At 54.1% G+C, this 8,678-nt stretch overlaps 1 long non-coding RNA gene across 1 annotated transcript in view; it reads right to left on the bottom strand.

Moving 5' to 3' along the window:
- Positions 1–462: 462 nt before the first annotated feature.
- LOC116556001 overlaps positions 463–8,678 on the bottom strand; it is a 14,934-nt gene continuing 6,718 nt past the window's right edge. Inside the window, exon 2 of the long non-coding RNA XR_004270779.1 lies at positions 463–1,262. This is a non-coding gene — a long non-coding RNA (uncharacterized LOC116556001). The remainder of the gene's footprint in view (positions 1,263–8,678) is intronic.

The raw sequence follows: 8,678 nt of genomic DNA on the forward strand, positions 1-8,678 counted from the left end.
TCACTCTCTCCTTTTAAAATCCTTTCTTGGTTTGACCATAGGACATGCTCCTTGATTTCCTTCTGTCTTGCTGGGCCCCCTGCCCACGGCCTTCTGCTCAGACCTTTCTCAGCTGCTGTACGTATTCACCTGTTATGAGCGCATGTGGTCCGTGACGGTGGAGGTGTGAAAGACACACCCACATATATTGACGCCTCTCAAATTTAAATTTAAGTCCAGTCCTACACACCTATTTACAGTGGCTGAAGTCTTTTAAATGGGTACACCAGGTGCTGGAAAGGACACAGAACAGCCAGAACATTCACACACTGCTGATGAGAATGCAAAACGGAGCAACCACTTTGGAAACAGCTTGTCAGTTTCATATAAAGTGACATACCCACTTACCCTATGGCCCAGAAATCTCATGCCTTGTATTTACTCAATAGAAACGAAGACGTGTGTCCACATAAAATCCAGGTGTGATTGTTCATAGCAGCTTTATTCATAATTGCCAAAAATCTCAAATGTACATCACCAGGTGAATGGATAGATAAACTGCAGTATATTCATAGAATGAAATACTACTCAGCAGAAAAAGGAATGAACTCCTGATGCCTGAGACATGGATTAATTTCAAATGCATTACACTAAATAAGAGAAGCTAGACTCAGAAGACCCAATACTATAGGATTTCATACATCTGATTCCATTCATGTGATATTCTGGAAAAGATAAAACCACCGGGACACAAAGCAGACAGTAGTTTCCAGGGGATAGGGCTGGGAAATGGGCAATGCCCATGAAGAGACACAAGAAAACTTTGTCGGGGTGGTGGAAATATACATCGTGATCATGGTGGTGATTAAATGCCTACGTATATTTGGCAAACCTCAGGCCTGCACACTTAAAAGGGTGAATTTTACTAAGTAAACATTAATAACCCTAACTCTAAAAACTTAGCCCATCTGCTTCCCTGTACTCTGCACTTGGGGGGAAAACATGAAATGGAGAGTCTGTCATTTCAGTAAGTGACATCATTGTTCCTGGGGAGACTTTGGGAAACAGAGCGTGGCAGCCTCCTCTTCTCTGCTCTTTTCCAGTGTCTCATCCTCGCCCACAGCCTGGCAGCCCTCCCTCCTCTGATCTGACCAGGTCCGACTGCGGCCTTGGCTGCACGCCCTCCTCACAGTGCCCGTCCTCGCTGCTCCAGGCTTGCTCCATGCGTCGGCGTTCGAGTGGCTGTCGCCTGTTCCTCACAGGCTGGTGTTGGTTCATGTTGCCTTTTTCAAAACATAAATAAGATCACATGTGTTACGTGCTCACAATCACCCAGGCGCAGGAGGCATGAGGTCTGAGTCTTTCTCCTGCCTGGCAGGAGCTGGCCTGCCCACTTCCCAACCTTGCTCCTCTAGGCCTGGAGCCATCTAGAAGCCCAGGCCAGGCCCTCGGCAGGGTCTGTGCGCCTGCTCAGCCTCTGGGTGCAAATGCGGCTCAGAGGCTCACGTGTCCGGTTCTCAGCACTAATGTCATCTGTGCGAGGCTGTCACAGCAGCCACTCTTGATTTCCTACTTTGTTTTCACTTTGTTTAATCTTGTCGTTGACTTAGAGTCTCTCATTGGGGGTCATTGTCCCTCTTCCCCAACAATATGTAGGCTCACTCACAGCAGGCATTGCTGAGTGCATGCACGCCCGAGCAGCCTCAAGAAGCCCTATTGCTTTTGCCCGCTCTGCAAGGCTATGGTCCTGAGTTGATTCTCCATGACCCTCGTTGTTCAGCCTTCCTCAGGATAACGCACCTCCCAAGGAGGCCTCCCTTCTCCTTCTCTACTTCCTCCTCTCTTGTGATTGCATTCCTGCAGATGCCGTTAAAACAGGCAGCCCTGGCTCCTTTTCCCCGCCCTACCCACACCAAATGCCCTCAGCAACGTGTCCCTGTGCGCGCAGCCCGAGAGCTGAGCTGTAGACACTGGCTCCTCAGGGGCACAGCCTGCCAAGGCGCCAGCATCCCTCCAAGCCCACTGCATCCCCCCAAAACCTGCCTACCCATCCTCACCCCGGGATCCATCTTCAGGGTATTTGGAGAGTCATGGCATCAGGCTAAGGAGCAGGTCACTGCGTAGAAAACACCGCCCACCCAGCCTCCTCCTCCCCAGGCCTGTTTCTCTGGCCGCTTTACTGACAGACAGCCAAGCCCATTTCTGTGGCACCCGAGGGTTCAGTCCCAGGACTAAGCCAGAGCTTCTCCTTCCTCCAGGAAGTGGAGGATGTGGGGTCTGCAGAAGCAGCCACTCAGTTTTCTGAGACCCTGCTTCCTCAGCAGAATCAGTGCCCTGGTCCTGCGGGGCTGAGAGTCCCATCCCGATACCCTGGCAGGAAGGCGGGCTCTGCCCAGCGTGGAGGACTTTGTGAGAGTCCCTGAGACAGGACAGGCCCTGCATCAATTGTTCATTTATTCACTCCTTTATTAATTCACTCACAGTAAACATTCACCTGTAACATGTATTTATTTACCGCCTACTATGGCCAGTTTCATGACAGAGTGAAGAGAAGAAAAAAAATATCAAGTTTCCAAAAAGCACAGTCAACCTGTGCAGCCCTGGGCAGCATTTCCTCCTGGAAGTGCCAGGGCCCAGAGTCCCATGCAGTGTGACCCTCCAGTGTCCATCTGAAGACAGAACCGTGCCTGCTTCAGGGCGGGCCATTGCCTCAGCCTCTCTGGGAGATCTGAGAAGCCAGCGGCCACTCCTGTCTGCCTCCCCACTGCCCACGCCTGGATGTGAAAACTCTTAGTCCCCTCCCCTGTTAATGAAGCTGAGGCGAAGCCACACTGGCAAGTGAGGCTGTTCCCGCCAATGGTAACAGTAACAGGGGCTGGACAGGCCTCCCCACCCTGGCTCCTCCACCCCGTGAGGCAGCAACTTCCCTGCCTGTTCCTGCGTCCGCAACAGGAGCCCTGCCTGCAGCTCCGCATGCACCACAGGTGTGGGGCTGGACCAGGACTCCGGTGCAGATTTCTGGTGGTGTGGCCCTCCGAAGTCCCGTGCCTGCCTTCTCCATCTCTCTGCGTCCATGTGCCTGCCTGGGCCCGGGGTGACGGATCAGCAGGTGTCCAATGCCGCGCTGTTCATTTAATGCACTGAATAAAACATTACTCACAGATTAACTGAGCAGTTTTAAATGAACAACCATTTTCATCTGTTTTAAATTTTCATGGGTACTTTTCTGAAGAACAAGTACATTGTTAATAATTGAGGGGAATGAGACCTTGTTAATCTCTCTGTATTTTAATAAAAGCCTACTGTGCCCTGGCCATTTATATTTAAAACAGCTTCATTTTTTTCCTAAAGCTGCCTCCTTTGAGGAGCGTCCTGGTGGGGCAGGCGGGGTGGGGTCATTTGAGTGTGGAAGGCACATTGGGAAATAAGTTTGGGGAATCGGGGAGGATGTGGGATCAGGACCCATGAGGGAGGCCCAGGGAGACCCGGGCATGCCTGGCAGCCCCAGGAGCCCTTGCTCCTGTCAGGGGCCTTGTTCAAGAGCACGTGTGTCACACGTCATTGTGGAAACAGCAACCTCTAGATGGCACGTTTCCAGGATGCCAAAAACTCTCCTCTCAACCTGCCCTAAATTTCTCCCCCATTAAAGTTGCGTCTAGAATTTCAGCAAAGCATCAACAGCAAAAGTAACCCCCACCCCCACAGCGACGCCGTACCTTCCGCTCCTCAGCCTTGCCCTCGGCACGGCCCTCCCTGTGTGAGCTTCTGTCCCCCTTCCATCTGCTTAGGAAAGCAAAAGACCTAACAACTAGAAAACAAATGCATCTCTCAAACATCTCTAAAATAAATGCAACTTCAGCCCCCACACACAAAATCCAGAAGAATGTACAAGCCATCGGCCCTGGATACCGGCTTGGGGACTCTGAATCACTTCGAATATCAGAGCTTTACTTCTGCCATTGATATAATTAGGGGAAAAGAGCGTGGGTCTCTTCCTGGGCCTGGGGCTGCATGCCCCATTTCATCAGCTCAGGCAACCTGTGAGAATAAGGCCTTGCAAATCCACCCTGGCACAAGAGCACAGCTCTTAGAACAGCTCGGCCTGCATTCGGCAACAAGGAATTGCTCACATTAAATTCTGATGACTGTCTGCATAGCACTCTGAACGTTACTAGCTCCTTCCACCCCACCACCGTGTGTAGTAGGCCAGACTGGCAGATTCAGCCTCATTTTATAGAGACCAGGGATTCAGTGGCCGGTCCTTGGCCAGGTCCTGGGCAAGGCCCACTCACCTGACTCTCTGGGCAGCACTCCACATCCACAGGTGGAAAGAGGCAACGCTCCTCCACACTTGCCAATAAGCTGCTCTTCCTGTGTCTCATCTCACTGGAAGAAGTTTCTGCCACCCCTCCTGTTATGTGTGAGTTGTGTCCCCCAAAAATTCATACGGTGAAGTCTTGACCACTACTGCCTCAAAACGTGGCTGTATTTGAAGACAGGGCCTTTAAAGAAGCCGTGAAGACAACAGGAGGCCACTAGAGTGGCCCCATCCAGGATGATTGGCATCCTGATAAGAAGAGTAGCCTGGGACACAGAAACACAGAAGGACGGCCACGTGAGGGCACAGGGAGAAGATGGCCACGTGAGGACACAGGGAGAAGACGGCCACTTGGCCATGTGCAAGCTGAGAGGACAGGACGCCTCAGAAGAGACACAGACACACAGAAGGACGGCCACGTGAGGACACAGGGAGAAGACGGCCACTTGGCCACGTGCAAGCTGAGAGGAGAGGACGTCTCAGAAGGGACACAGACACACAGAAGGATAGCCACGTGAGGACACAGGGAGAAGACGGCCACTTGGCCACGTGCAAGCTGAGAGGAGAGGACACCTCAGAAGGAACAAATCCCGCTGACAGCTTGATGTCAGACTTCCAGCCTCAGGAATTCCTTGCACGATTCTGAGAGCTGAGCCGCCCAGCCCCTGGGAGGGTCATTGTAGGGCAGCCTGAGCCAACTCACACACCTCTGGTTTGCATGCTGGAAGTGCAGACAAAGACCCGCTGCCCTCCACAGTTAAGAGCCAACACTCACCTGCAGCCTACCATGTCCCCAGCAGCTCTCTTCAACTTCACCACCTCCTCTCCCCTCCTCGCCAAGACCAATCTTTCCAATCATCTTTAATGCCTCCAAGAGGCCTCCTCTGACTAGTTATTTGGGAGTTCCTTCACTCAATCTTCTACATTTTCATGCCCTCGCACATGTGCACGTGTGTGTGTGTGTGTGTGTGTGTGTGTGTGTGTGTGTGTGTGTGTGATGTGCTCAGGTAACTCTTTGACCCCTGTTTGTAAGACATACTCCCTAAGGGCAGGGGTCATGTCCAGACTCATGGAATGTCAAGGTTCAATGGCACTTGGGGGACTCTTTAGTCTACGATCATGGTTTTACAAACGAGAAAACCAAGGCAACAGCCTGAGGTCATACCACTGGTAGGAGCAGAGTGAGGGTGATGGCCAGATTCTGAGTGGTCCCACCAGGCCACTCATTGGCTCTTTCAGGGACCTGAGAGTCCTGTGCATGGCTTTGTCTCCTGGGGTCCATCAACAGAGTCTCCAGGACATCCTCAGACATTGCTCCCCGCTCTTTCCAGATCCTCAGATTCAGTGCGTCGTGCACGTCCAGCCTTCTTTTCCGCAGCCCTCTTGCAGAGATGAGGTGCGTGGGAGCCGGCATTGGTGTGCACAGGCACACACAGGAGCACCAGCAGATGCGAGTTCCCTCCCAGGGGCACAGACACCCCTCAGAAGTAAACATTCACCACATGAAACTCACAGGAGCGTCTCACATTGTCAGTTTACATGTAACCTTTAGATGCTCAACTCAGATCCGCCTCCCCTGTTGGACTGAACCGTCCATAAGAGCAAAGGAAGCACCGAGTTTGCCGTCCCCCAGTGCTCTGCAGCGTCCGGCCTGCAGCAGACTGTCAGTAACAGGTCTTTGATAAACCTGGGTTGGATCGAGTAATACACAGGCCAATGAGCAGACACACGGGAGTGTGCATGTGAGCCTGGATGTGTTGTGGGACACACACAAGTGTGCACCTGCACTCTCATACATGCACACCCACGCCGCACATGGGAGGCATGGGGCACACACAAGACTCTCGCATGCCAGTGGTGCCTTCCTCTTCACTGGTGGAGGGGTGAGGGGCAGCGCCTGCAGCCCCCAGTCCACCATGGGCTGCTCCCAAAGTGTGTTCCGGCAGGGCCTGCTGTTTTTCCCCATCCGCAGGCTGCGGTGAGCTACAGAGATCATCTGTAGGGGTGCTGAGCCCCGCTGGGAACTAACAGCAGCGACCCAGATGGCAGTCGGTGGCCCGCAATGATAAAATGTGTCCACCTGAAGGCCTGGCCTCAGCCAGCACCAGGCACCCTACCCCATGGGGCTGTGGAACTCTCCAGAGGTCCCCACACCTCCAAGTCCACGGTGGCATTAAACTGCCTGGGCTCAGAGCCCAGCCCAGGAGCCAGAGTCGAAGCAAAGCATCACGAGCTGCCTCTGCCTTACCCTAAGATGCCCTCCTGCTTGGGAGGTGAGCTGGGAAGCAGCTTCAGTGCCAGGGCCCGGCACCCAGCCAGCCCACTCTGGTTTCAGCCAGAACATGGCCTCCTTGGGCTCTCTGTGTGGAGGGAGGGGTCTGCACACAGCAATGGTCTGGTTGGGACCATGACACAGATCTGAGCGCAGAGGCTTCTGAGGCTATTGCTCCACCCCGGGGAGCTGGCACTGGGAGTCCCCATTCTGCCTAGGACTATGAGCCCCTCCCCAGGTAACAGATCTCCCTCCTAGCTAAATGCAAAAGATGGACCCCTGGGAAAATGAAGGGAAGGAAAAAGAGCACCACAGAGGAGAGCCGCCCACCCCCCAACATATGGAGAATAAAAAGCGCCTGCAGTGGATTCCAGTTAGCACACGCCCCCACCACACACAGCACCCAGAGCCAGGCCGGCACCTGGGGCTAGAGAGGCCGTGCCTGCCTTCATCCCTGTGCCCCAGGAGCTCGGTTTCACCCCCTGAAGCCCATCCCCCACCCAGGCACCAAGGGACCCTTTTCCGGGCTCTAAAATCATAGTTTGTTACCTTCCTTCAAGCCTCCCAGTGGCTCCCCAAGGCGATCCACACTCACTTCCTGGTGGCACAGCCTCCAAGGCCTGGCTCCTGCCCGCCTCCCTCATGTCTCCTTTCTGCCCCTGCACAGCCTGGGCCTCGGCCCATCCGGTTGGTGTGTCCCTCTCCAGGATCCCTGCCCCAGCGTCCTGTGTACATAGCCAGACACGCTCTGCCACTCAGCTGTGGTTTCCTTCCTCTTTCGGTTTATCACAAAACACTGGGGGATTTCGAAACCGGACAGTCGTTGCTCCCAGTTCTGGACATCGGGACTTCAAGGTCAAGGGTGGTGCCTGGTGAGGGCTTTCTTCCTAAGCTGCACATGGCTGTCTTCTCACTGTGTTCTCACGTGGTCCTTCCTTCCCTATGTGACACACCCAGCCTTGGTGTCTCCTCCTCTTCTTAAAAGGACACCAGTTCCTATCGGATGAGAGCCCCACCCTGTGACTGCCTCACAGGCCCTGTCTCCAAAGACACTCTGTTGGGGGTTAGGGCTTTCACATGTAAACCAGAGAGGGCCAGAATTCTGGCCGTAACACTTCCTCAGAGAACATTGATGCTGCACCCACTATGTGCAGGTCGCTGTTCTAGACGCTGCAACATCACAGTGAACAGAATCGACAAAGACCCCCTTAGACACTGCACTCTGATCAGGAAAGACAGTACACAGACATAGGGGCTGTGAGCACAAGAGGACCCCCCAGAACGCATACACCGAAATCCAATGCCCAGAGCCATGGCGTTTGGAAATGGGGTCTCTGTGAGGTAATCAGGTCATCAGGAGAAGCCCCATAATGAGAAAGAGGGGGAAACAAAGCATCTGTCCATCTGCCTACAGCTGCATGAAGACAAGTGCAAAGCAGGAAGGGCCCGTCACTCAGAGGCTCCGCAGCCTGGCCTCCAGAGCCATGGACGTGGGGTGTAGGCCTCCCTGCCCACGGTGTGCTCCTCCAGCAGTACAAGCAGGCTCAGAGAGCAGGGAAACAACAGATTCCACGGCACGGCAGTGAGTTCGGGAGGAGCAGAGGAGAGAGCGAACAGAAACGGAGACCCCAGGGCCAGGGAAGGGCTGGCTGCCTCACACACATGGGCCGGAAGAAGGGGATACCCACACAGAAGATGGATGGGAGGCTGGCTAGTGCCATACAGTTGTCAGGGTAGTGCTCTTACTTCCCTGAGTTGTGAGGAGAGGTTGCCAACACTTGTGGCTGTCAGAAGGGTTGCTTTGTCACATGGGGCTGTCAGGAAAGGAATGGCGATGCCACTGGTTGTCAGGGGAGGGGTGGCTGCGAGACCCGAGGTTGTCTGAGAGGGGCGGCTGTGAGACCTGAGGTTGTCTGAGAGGGGCGGCTGTGAGACCTGAGGTTGTCTGAGAGGGGCGGCTGTGTGAGCTGAGGTTGTCTGAGAGGGGCGGCTGTGTGAGCTGAGGTTGTCTGAGGGGGCGGCTGTGTGAGCTGAGGTTGTCTGAGAGGGGCGGCTGTGAGACCTGAGGTTGTCTGAGAGGGGCGGCTGTGTGAGCTGAGGTTGTCTGAG

This window comes from Sapajus apella, unplaced genomic scaffold (genome assembly GCF_009761245.1).
Source record: "Sapajus apella isolate SASKATOON/1434 unplaced genomic scaffold, GSC_monkey_1.0 scaffold16, whole genome shotgun sequence".
NCBI classification, from domain to species: domain Eukaryota; kingdom Metazoa; phylum Chordata; class Mammalia; order Primates; family Cebidae; genus Sapajus; species Sapajus apella.